The sequence below is a fragment of the Chinchilla lanigera genome, unplaced genomic scaffold (assembly GCF_000276665.1).
Source record: "Chinchilla lanigera isolate Chin_1 unplaced genomic scaffold, ChiLan1.0 scaffold00057, whole genome shotgun sequence".
Taxonomy (NCBI): domain Eukaryota; kingdom Metazoa; phylum Chordata; class Mammalia; order Rodentia; family Chinchillidae; genus Chinchilla; species Chinchilla lanigera.
In genome coordinates, this window is record NW_004955458.1 from 2,127,723 (window position 1) to 2,138,848 (window position 11,126).

The 11,126-nt window shown below is 41.4% G+C and overlaps 1 long non-coding RNA gene across 1 annotated transcript in view; it reads left to right on the top strand.

The window, feature by feature from the left end:
* The window catches only part of LOC106149978, a 26,316-nt gene extending 19,314 nt beyond the window's left edge, over nt 1-7,002 (top strand). The window contains exon 3 of the long non-coding RNA XR_001236483.1: nt 6,661-7,002. This is a non-coding gene — a long non-coding RNA (uncharacterized LOC106149978). The remainder of the gene's footprint in view (nt 1-6,660) is intronic.
* The last annotated feature ends 4,124 nt before the right edge of the window (nt 7,003-11,126 follow it).

Below are 11,126 nucleotides of genomic sequence, written 5' to 3' on the forward strand. Positions count from 1 at the left end.
GGGGGTGGGGGTGGGCATTTTCTGTTACAATTTCTCCTCTGTAAATATGAAGTTTTAGACATGTGTCACGTTTGTTGCTGTGCTAAGAATATACTGAAAGGAGTAAGGACTCAAGCAAGGAGATCAGTCAGGACACTATGACAGTATTCCAGGGGAAAGATGTTGGCAGCTCAGATGAAAGTGGTAGCAAACCTGGTAGCACCCTCCAAATTTGAAAGTGGAGTAAACAAGTTTGCGCTGATGGGTTGGAGGGGTCATAGAATGAGCACACAGGGATGACTTCGAAGTCATGGCTTCAGAGCAGCTGGCAAGAGGGGTTTGCTTGGCCAGAGTAGCTGAGATGAGGCAGCTTGGAGGAAGGGCATAACTGGAGGAAGACTAGACACTCAGCTTTAGACAAGGTAAGCTTGCAGCACCTGTTAGTAGCTGCTGACCCTGGCTGGTGGTTAGATCTGTGGGTCTGGAGTTAAAGGGTGGCTTGGTTGAAGATACATGCTGTGTTTGAGCATCATTAGTTTTTTTTATTCTTTCCTTTCCCTATTTGTTTATTTTTGTCTTTTTTTTTTTTTTTTGGATTGGGAATCGAACTCAGGACCTTGCACTTGCCAGGAAGACGCTTGTGCCACTGAGCTATACACCCGGCTCCAAGTATCATTACTTTTGGCAAAGATAGCTTTAGAAAAGAATCTCTTAGAGTTGGGTGTAGGAGATTAGTGTAAGCAGGGTTAGCATAGAGTTAGAGATGTAATTTGTAGAAGCAAAAGAGAATTGTGATTTCAAAATTTGTGGTTTGAACCACCATGTTTTTGAAATGCTTTTAATGTTGTCTGTGTTCTAATGGTGTGAAATATATTTTCAGAAACCTGCAGGTGGTTCAATGAAATTATATGTTGACTACTAACATAAAGTGGTATAAGATACTTATCTTTTTACTCTAAAAGTAGAGAAAATTTAAAAATCACACACAGCTTACAGTGTAAGTGATAACTGTTGGTAAAAATCTGCTGCTGAGTGTGGTGGCACATGCCTGTAATCCCAGCACTGTGGAGCTGAGGCAGGAGGATTGTTGCAAGTTTGAGACCAGCCTGGGCTACAAAGTGAGCTCAAGGCCAGCCTAAACAGCATAGCGAGACCCTGTCTCAAAAAAAAAGAAAAATAATAAAAAAAATCTGTTGTACTTTTTTCCCTGCCTTTTCTGGGAATATTTTCAAACGTGGATATCCGGAAAATTCTACCAAAATAACTTGTTGGTAAGGCAGAGCTGAGTTTCTTGCTTATTATGGTGAGAGATCACTATCTTGATAGTGCCTTAATTTTTCTTGTTTTTTTTTGAAGAGAAGGGAGTCAGTATATTTAGAAAGTTTTCAAAAGAAAGCCCTTTTGCTGTGAGAACCAAACAGGATTGAGTAGAGGTAATAATATAATAATTTAGGATTGAGAAAGTAAGACGAAAGTTATAGGGTGACAATTTCAAAGAAACTTGGATGATAAATGATCATTTAACGTTCACTTATTTTTTTTTTTTGTTTTTTGGTAAGTGTCTGAAATAAAAATTTTTAAGATATATTTGGTTTCCTAGGCAGGAGCTTCTTAGAATAGGAAAACCATAGGTTTCAATTTTTTTATTATTTGTTGTAGGTAATTGAGATCATATCGAATCAAAAATTTGGGTATTATATTCTTTTGATTTACTTTATGTCATTTTCTATGTTGCATATATTTGCTGTAAGTATCTCAAGTAAAAGCTGTACAGTTTCAGCTTATGGACTCACTTGTATACAAGGATAATTCTGAATATTGCTTCCTTCCGATAGAAGCATGTGAGGTGAAATTATGGGACCAGAAGTTTGTAATTGTATCTTTACTTTAAAGTTTGGTCTTGTTCACTCCCAGATAAACTCCAGTCACGTGAATCAAACCTTAGTGGGTAACCTCATTCAAGTCATTAGGGGTAGATTATCTTTTCTCTTTTTCCATACACAAAATAATTCAAGTTTTCCACCCAAGGGAGGAAAAATATATATGAAGCAGGCATTCAGAGCTCTTTGCGAACATGGGTGTGTTCTCTTGCCTGGCTCTAAATAGTTAGAATCATAAAAACCAGCCCTATTATGCAACTTTTTTTCCCTCAGAAAACAAGTCATTGAGTTTTCTACATCAGTCAAGAGAGAGAAAACAAGGAAATCTGGCTTTCTCCAGCTCTCACAATCCCTTACACAAAAACAGGAAACAAAAAACCCTCTAGGTTTTTCATCCTAAACAAATAGCTCCTTGCAAGTTTACTTATACATAGTACATAATTAAATTCCCAGTTCACATTTGTTACTGAGTTAATGGAATGAATTCTAATACTGTAACAGTCTCAAAGTCTAATAAAGTAACAGTCTCAAAGCACAAGTCAGATTGCGTCTCCTCCTGTAACCCTCCCGGAGCCATCTACTACAGTCCTAGACCATGTTTTGCCCTCATCAAGGTTTCCAGTTTAACTTTATTCCTATGTGCGCAGCTTCCCTTAGACTGTGAAGCTCTGGAGTCCCTGGAGCATTTCCTATTTTATTCTTGTTTGTGTTCTCGGCACCTCACAAGGATTTGAACAAATAGATATTTGTTGAATGGGATATAATTTTGGATTATCTGCCGATAGGGATTTTCTGGACCATTGCTCCCAACTGTCAGTGTGCCTAACCCTGAACTTACCCGGAGCTGACCTACTGTTACATCAGTAAGTCTTAATTTTATAGCATTAGGAAGCCCAGGAGGGGAGAGCAGGCAGAGCAGCTTCACATGACTAACTGTCCTTCACTGATTTCTGTGACCTCAAAGGCTGTCCTTGAGGGACTAGCGGCCATCAGGCTGAGCGAGCATGGGGAAAGGCAGGGTAAAGTTTCCAGTGCGCGCTGGGATAAGCTGAGCAGGGAAAGGGAACTTCACCTAAATCTCGCACCCTCCCTTAGAAACTGCCCACGGGGAAGGCAGGCGAGGGGTGAGGATGGCTGCAGGCCAGGGAGGGAGGTGAGAGGCTGGCAGATGGAGGGCTCCCTTTGAGGAGGGCTCTCGCAGGACAGCCGTTGCAAAGCCACACAATGTACAGAAGTAAATCAAATTGCACGTGTACACTAAAAGAAGCGGAAAGCAGGGCGGGGGCAGAGGGCACACAGAAGGGAGGGCCTGAATGGGAGGCGGAGATCCCCTTAGATCCTGAAGACAGAGAGCGAAGAGAGCTAGGGAGAGGAAAGGCAGCCTCATTCTGAGGGGCCTGAATTTTTCTGGAGCAGTTGGGGGAGCAAGAGGGAAGAGGTGCTCAGAGAGGAGTGCAGACGCAGAGCACCCTGAGGCTCCGGGGAAGTTGGCTGAGCATTTCATTCATTCTCAGGAGTCTAGGCAAGACCGAAATCTTACTACTGCAGGCATATCCAGGCAAACGCTCCACTGGCACCTTAATAGCATATGGCAGCATCTCTCCTAGAATAAGGTAGGTTGTTCCTAGAGGACAGTTCAGTGCTTTAAGTTGGCACCGACAGAAAATACTAGAAGCTTAATGTAGCCTTTAAAGAAATTACATCCTGGGCTGGGGATTTAGCTCAGCAGCACAGCGCCTGCCTGGCAAGCACAAGGTCATGAGTTCGATTCCTGGTACTGGAGGAGTGGGGGGGGGTGGGCAAAAAAAAAAACAAAAACAAAAACAAGAAGTTAAATCCCTTCTAGCCTGAGGGAAAACAGCTCTTTCACCTAAAGCTGAATTTCAGCTTTAAGTCCTGCGGGTGAGTGACGCTAGTGAGCTGGAGGCTGAAAACCAAGAGGCTGTGCCTGGGGACAGGTTGCACAGTCACTGGCTGCAGTAGAGTTTTGTTTTTGTCTTTGCCCTTTGCCCCATCTCCTCATCTTACCTTCCTGGTTCTCATTTTATTTGTAAACTCTCCCCAAAACCTGCCCCAGTATCTCTGCATCCCTTCAGCCCCTTCTAGGTGGTCCTTTGCGACCTAGGGAGTATAAGGTGCACTTTTTTCCTTAATGGTGAGGTAAATTAGGGTGAACCCGAGAGTGCTATGGTCCTAAAGCCCAGGAATGGACAAGTTTAGTACCTCAGTGCACAGTTTGATGACCCCACAATTTATATCCAAGCTGAGGCATTTCTAAAAGTGAAGGAGGCTCTAAAATAACTAATAGGTACAATAACCCTATAAAAGGTATAAATTATGACTGTACTAAGCCGTGCAGGACTTATAGTGTCGCTAGATGAGATTAAACTGGCAAGCAACCCAATACTTGTGCGGTGTGTGGATACCTGAGTGTTTTGGGAGATGTGAAAACTATTCAACTTGCCATAAGGAATAGCCTCTGTACGGTAACTATTTAGAACCATTCATTGATTTTATTCCTGAGAAGAGGTGGAATTCTGGCATGGGGTATTATTTATTAATTTATTCCATCTTCATTCTAATCTATCCTCTCAGTGCTCAGGGATGAAATAAAATGTAATAATCAAAATAAACAAAACACATGGAAATAAGCAGATGTTCAAATTACATTTGTTTTTTGGCTCTGTGATCTTGGACAATTTACTACTCATCTTTCCTGTTTTTCTCACTGATATAGATCTCCAGTGCCTGTAGTACAAAGGAAGCACTCAGATATTTATTGAATAAATAAATTAATGGGCCCTGTTCTTATCTAATGAAAAGAAGTGATAAGAAGATGGGAGCTTAGCAATTGTGCAGCACTTGCCTAGTACATGTGAGGGCATAGGCTCAAATCCTGGCAGTGGAAAAAAAAAAAAGGAAAGATAAAGGTAATGATATAATCCATGCCAAAGAGCTGTTGCACCAACTAGAGAAGCAATACTGGTCAAAGTCTCATTTCAATGCAAAATACGCATTTCTCCATTTCTTTTTTGGTACTGGAAATTGAACTCAAGACCTTGCACGTGCCAGGCCGGCGCTTGGGCTGCTGAGTTATATCCTCGGCAAAATATGCATTTCTAAAGGTGGTCTTTGCTGATTACTGAAGCAATAACTCTGGTATAGACTCAGCAAATGTGGTTTTCCTCATTTTCCTTTCCCCTTTCATACCTATTTTGGTATCTTAAAATACTCACTTCTAAACCCCAAAGGGCTAGAATGGCTTTGTATTCTTTGTGCTGCTACCTGAATCCTTGCTTTCTTAGCTCAGACCAATGTGAATGTATCTAGAAATTAATGTAATTCTAGATGGCAGAATGGGAGAGCAGGAGGAAGGGCAAAATATCTAAGTTCTATTAGACTTTTGTGATTGAAGAATCATGTATTGTAGAAGCACAATTTCAGAATTTGAGAAATACAGTAAGTCTATATCTATCTATCCATCCACCTATCCATCCACTCACCCACTTTCCCATCTATCTATCATCTATCTATCATCTATCTATCTATCTATCTATCTATCTATCTATCTATCCATCCATCCACCCTCCTATCTATCTATCTATCATCTATCTATCTATCTATCTATCTATCTATCTATCTATCTATCTATCTAATCTATCCATCCATCCACCTCCTATCTGTCTATCTATCTATCTATCTATCAATCTATCTATCATCATCATCATCTATCTTTTCCCCCCTGATGGAAAACCCCACCTGGATGATGAGTCTCAGGTTGATGCATGGCACCTGGCCTTCTGCAGCTCCCACAGTGGCATCCTTTCCACACTTTGGTTGGCTTGAATCCTGAGGGGCTTTGCATTTTATTTTCATCAGAGAGGCTATTCTTTATGCTGTAGAGTCATAAAATAATGCCTTAGAACTTATGATCTAGGAAAAGATGGGGTTTAGGGAAGGCCAGATGTATGGGAATGTGTCTTTCTTATTGCACCGTCTTCTAGGGACCCAGCTGCTACCATCACCCCATCACGCATTATCACTTTTAGTGGTAAGATCCTGTATTGAAACTGAATCTCAGGCAGTGCACTCTGAGTTGAATATGGTTTCGGACCAGATCCTGGAAATGGGGAACTGGAGGAGAATCTGTCCTACCAGCTGCTTCAGGCTCAGTCAGCACAGAGGCCAGGTTAATCACTTTATTTTCAGTGTTCCTCCTGGAGCATCTATCTACAGAATAGATTCTGGATTTGTAGTCTATTGTCAGTGCCTCCTACAGGATAGTAGTACGGCATAGAGGCACAGATGCCTTGTATCCCAATCCTACCATCATAACTCCTGTGTGACCTGGGGTAAATGATACAAGTTCTCTGTAGTCCACTAATTCATTTGTAAAATGGGAATAATTGCATTTTATAAGATGGTTGTGAAATAGGTACATGAAAACCACTTAAAACAGCTTTGACATATGACAGTGTTCTACAAGGACTAGCTATAATTATTACAGACAGTAATTGGCTTCCTTGCATTGGCTTTTGCCTCACCCAGTCTCTTATTGCTTAGACGAGGTGACAGGACTGGAGCACTGGCCTGGCGAAGCAGCCTGCTCACAGCTACCTGTAACTCAAGGGAATTGCCCTCAAAGTGTCAGAGTGTTCACTTGGTTCAAAACAGCTTTCTTTCTGATCTGAGTATGCTCTTGTCCATGCTCTGTTTGGTCCATCCAGAAATCTGGATGCACCATGAGAGTGCTCTTTTTAAAATTTATCTCTTTATCCTCCCCTCCCCCCCTTTTTTGCAGTGGTATAAATGAAGTCTGGATTGTCAGGAAATCCCCACTGTTCTGCACTAGATATTTCTCTGAGATGAAGAACCAGATGACTGAAGTCTCTTAAAGTCAATTAAAAGTTTGCTCCCAAGGCTAGACAAGGGCTCCTGCAGCTGAGAAGAGGAGGGCAGCTTGGGTGTGAACTAATGCAGTGACCTTTTCATGGAACTGCACGTAAACTGCGGTGCTTGGGCTTATGAACTCTGGTGGACTGACAGTTGATGGTCAGCTTGCAACACACAACTGAACTGAATCAGCATGGTACTTGGGTATGGAAGGCCCACCTGAGGATTGTTACGAACAAAATAAAAAGAACTGGAGAAGAAGAAGAGGTGCTGTTGGCTCTGCTGGGTGCTGTTGGTTCTCCTGGAGGAGCTTGTCACACTGGCTTTCCTGATATGGACACCGCTGTTCTCATCGTCAGAGGAGCTTGGGAACTCATTGTCACTGAGGACGGCTGTGATACCTTTCAGGGGAGCTCTGGTTCTCACATTGAGTGTTACTTCCTGGCTCCAGTGCAGATTATTGCCATCAGATCCAGGCCCTCACCTGGATCCTTTTGGTCTGTAGTGTGTGGACAGATTTCCTGCACTCTTTTTGTATTTGACTCTTTGGGTGACTATTATAAAATAATCTTATAAATTATGTATCCTGTATTAAATTGTTCCCCTTGCAAACCCTGACGAAGACATGAACTGTGGCTCTTGGATCCTTTTCTGAAAACACATCTGGCCATGGGTTGTAAATGGGATTTTAAAGACAACATTGTAGTTATGTTTTAAAATCAGTTTTACTTATTTATATATGAGCAGATGAAACTTATGTAGAAACAAAACAAGTTTCTTTGATAACTGTCTAATTTAAATCTACTTAATAAGATAAAGGCCCACTTGAGATAAAGGCCCACTATTATCAGTTTGTGTCTGTGTATATATAGTTGTGTAATATATATGTATATATTTTTAATGGATGTATGTTTTAAAAATTTAGTCTATCACACTGAACTTATAGTTCTATAAAGTGTTCTATATTTTTATACCATGCTAGTATATATAGTTCATTTTTTAATTAGATCACATAGATCAACTGACACCTTGGCATCGGTCAGCATTATTTAATTTTAAAAGGTAATTATGAGATTTAACTATGTCCCATCACTGAATGTCAGAGCTGGAATAAACCTGAAGCTCAGAGAGGTGAGGTCACTCATTGCAGTCACACAGAGACACTGCAGGGTTCCTCACTCCTAAGCTTTGCCTTCTTCCTCCGTGGTAGCACCAATCTGTGAAAAGAATGAAGGACTTCGCAGGTGTAAGGAGGGGTTATTAAATTTTCTCATTGTCATTTTCTAGACTATTCAGAAACTCAGCCGACACCTCTGTTTTATCCCAGTCTGTCTTCAGAAGTTCATGTTACATTTGACCTTGTTTTTTAACCTCTTCATAATTATTTTGAATCTTTACTGTAGTAAAGTACCACTTTACTACAGCAGCACTAAGCTTCTGGAGGCAGGGACTGTGTTTCTTTTCTCTTTGCCCCCAACTCTTAGCACTCTGTCCTTAATCCCTGGATCGGCTGAAATTTTATTCTGAATATGGACAGCTGAATCATTTCTTTCTTAGAAGTTCACCTTCCTACTTCCTATAGGCCCTGATTTATGCTTCCAGACCCCATTTGTTCGGCAGTGTTCATTTCAATTCAGCAAAGCAAATGGTCTGCCAAGGGAAGGTGAGAAGGAGGGGCATCTGGGACTGTTAGCAACAGGATCTGTGGTTTGCATCTCAGCACCCTGGGGCCTAATGTTAGACACTGGTTTCAGGTCTTCGGGATCTGGTCAGCGAAGGCAATTTCTAGCCCCCTTAGGGGCCTACAGGCAGGTCTCCTTTGGGGGCCAGGATTAGTGGGAATACTAATTAATTCATTAGTGGAGTTGATGGATTACCAGGCTGTCTCCTGCCAGAGGGGCCTTGGAGAGGGGAGCGGATTGCTGCCCATAAATCTGCCTGTTGCCTCACTTCTGTCTGCTTCAGTGGCTCCCGGCATCAGGCTTGTGGGCCAGCAGTGCCGGTCTCATGCTCCCCACTCAGCAGATGGTTCTAACAGGTTAGCTCAGAGCTTTACAAAAAGCATCAGAGAAAGAGGCAAGGGCTGGGGAATTGGCCCTCTGGCCCAAGAGCCATGTGGGAGGGAGGAGGATGAATGCAAATACCCTTCATTTTCTTTTCCTAGGGCACTCACCACCCCCTTTCCTTTGCTGACTGCACACGCCCCGAGTGCCCCTTCTTGCCCTTTTGGAGTTCAACAACCAATAGTACAACTGTCAAGGAGTTGTGATGAGAGGGTGACCCCAATAAAATAGATTCTATCCTTCTCTCTGCAAAAGGCAGCTCTTAAAGAAAATTCAGCATCCACTCCCTTCGATGCTGCACAACTACACACACACACACACACACACACACACACACACGAATGTATTTGGAAGGCTAATCCTATTATGTGCACTCCCTTACATCTGTCAGAGAAAGCAAGGAGCCCCTGCAGAATGTCCTGTCCCCACCCTCAGCTTTGTCTCAATATGTTCACCTTTCTGCTAATCTGCTATTCCTCCCCTCCCCCTGAAAATTGCACAGGCAGGACACCAACACCACCGGTACTATCAACTTTTGACTATCCATGGACATGGCTTTGAAGACACAAAGCCAGAGATCAATCCATTCAATACAGGCCCATTGAACAACTATTAAGCAGCTCTAGCCTAAACACAAATTACCCCATGGATAACTTTCCTCTGGCTGAGGAGCGAATGCTGGGTTGGCTTTGAGAAATGAACCATTCCTATCCTGTGTTGCTTAATTAATCAGAAAATGAAGTTTATTGTGCTAAACAAATGTTTCCTGGATAGGTATACAAAAGAGATTAGTAAGGCTTTAAAGATTTGCTGAAAATGAATAACTTCTTCTGAAAACAAAAAAAGTTAATTTTTATTCTTCACTTTTTTTGTGAAGGACAAGAGTCATATGACACAGTAGAATTTAAAAAACATTAACTATTTAATACCCACGATATTCTTTAACTTCATTAGGAATAAAACTATCTTTTGTGGCTGGGGAGGTAGCTCAGTGGTAATGCATATGCACAGCAGGCATCAAACCACACGAAGCCCTAGGTTTGATCCCCAGTAACTAACAACAAACAAATAACAACCATTTTTTTTGAAAAACAAAACAAAACAAAAACCAAAAAAAAAAACCCCAAAACGCCAAAAAAAACCCCAACTTTCTGTGCACAAAAGCATATTTATTTCCCTCATAACTATTAGACATATGGGCCAATTATATTGGTAGAGCAAATGATTTCCAAAACGCCAAGGAAATTTTTCTCAAATAAATTTCAAAAGGAAATTGTGCTTGGACTCAGAAATCTGTCATGCTACTGAGGAGAAAAACTTAAATTATCAACTCACATTACAGTTGTGAAAACTCATGCTCAGAGTGAAGTTGCTTTGCTTAACCTGAGCATCTTTTTAAAAAATCCCTCTTCAGAATCATTAGGTGATTGATTATAAAATCCTTGACATCTTCAAATGAACTCACCGTTATTTATGTGCTCTTGGTTAAGTTTTTTAAAGGTAGTATGTGTAATAATATATTCACTTCAAATTATTCCAAATGTTCTATTTTTTGTCTTCTAGCAACTTAATCTCACTTCATCATGCCAAAGAAGTTTTAGGAATGATACAACTCTTTTATCTTTCCAAATTCATAACCACTCAGGTGGACTTTTCCTACCTGAATGCTTAATGATGTATTTTTGCAAAACAATAGTGGATTCTAGTTTGTAAATCAAGGAACATTAAAAGAATGGTTTCATTCATTTGCTTTTTGTTTTAATACATTTCAAATGAACAAAAGATTGAAAGAACAGTACAACAAACATAGCTTTATCTATATTCAAGAGTTTTAAGGGAATATTGTTGAAAAGCTGGAAGAGGGTGATATTTCTTCTTCCCAGCTCTTTCTTTAGAGCTCCAGAGGGGAGAAAGTGCACTAATTCACATGTGTAAAAAACAATCACTTATGCTAGGTTCTCCTCACGTCTCTCTCTCATTTTCTGATTAGTTTCAGAAGTGAGCCAGCAGTTTTATTTGTCCTCAACTCTCTCGCGCAGTCTCTCCTCGGTTTCCTTTCCCCATTCCGCTCTCTTTGCTTCAATCTTTTTAACCACCAAAGTTTACAGTTCTCTTTCTCTTTATCCCTCGACTTCAGCAACTCCTGCAGTTCCCCTTCGACTACTCCACCCCTGTTTAAATAAACACACACACAGTGGCAAAGCAGGACCTGGTGAGAGGGGCCCTTTCCAGTGGGCGTGGCTTTCGCTGGGGGAGGGGAGGAGCTTGTCTATGGGCAGCACCACCCCTCCCTGGTCAGCTGGGAGAGCAA